The sequence below is a fragment of the Pan troglodytes genome, chromosome 19 (genome assembly GCF_028858775.2).
Source record: "Pan troglodytes isolate AG18354 chromosome 19, NHGRI_mPanTro3-v2.0_pri, whole genome shotgun sequence".
Lineage (NCBI taxonomy): Eukaryota > Metazoa > Chordata > Mammalia > Primates > Hominidae > Pan > Pan troglodytes.
Genome location: NC_072417.2, coordinates 71,421,479 through 71,422,107, shown reverse-complemented (window position 1 = coordinate 71,422,107; position 629 = coordinate 71,421,479).

Genomic DNA, 629 nt, shown 5'->3' with positions numbered 1-629 from the left:
TGCTGGACTCTCCATGGGCAAAGGACTCCTTGGAGGGGTGGGGCAGCTGGGCTTTGGACTCTGGACTTCAGACCCCAGAAGTTACATCCTAAGGCTAACAGGGGCAAAAACCAATCAACACCACGAGCTTTTGAATCCTTTTCCTAAGAAGAAGGTTTGGTAGCTTCCTGAGCCCGTGGTCACAGGGCCAGATATTTGCTACTGGGGCTGGGGTTGTGGAGGAAGATGCGACAGACGGGAAACACACAGAGGGAAAGCACCAGTTTCAAGATGGTGGACTGAACACACACTGCAGTCTTTCTCCTCTATACCAAATGCACAGAAATAATAGACATGAGAGAAATAGAACAAATAAACACTATACACAGTTCCATTTGAAAGCAAGAAAGGGGACTTTCAGTAGACTAAAAACAACAGGATTCTGGAAAAGACAAGAACAGATGGCAGATCATACTGAGAAACTTGAGAGTAGGGTATATGTGGGAGAGCTCTGCACGTTGCCTCTGGACTAGAGGCAGTGCAAACAGGGCAGAAGAGACCCTAGGGGCTACCGATGGTGTGGTTAGTTGGGGTTTTTCTTTGAATGATTGTTGCACATTCTCCTTCTGCCATGGGCCAAGGGCAAAGGT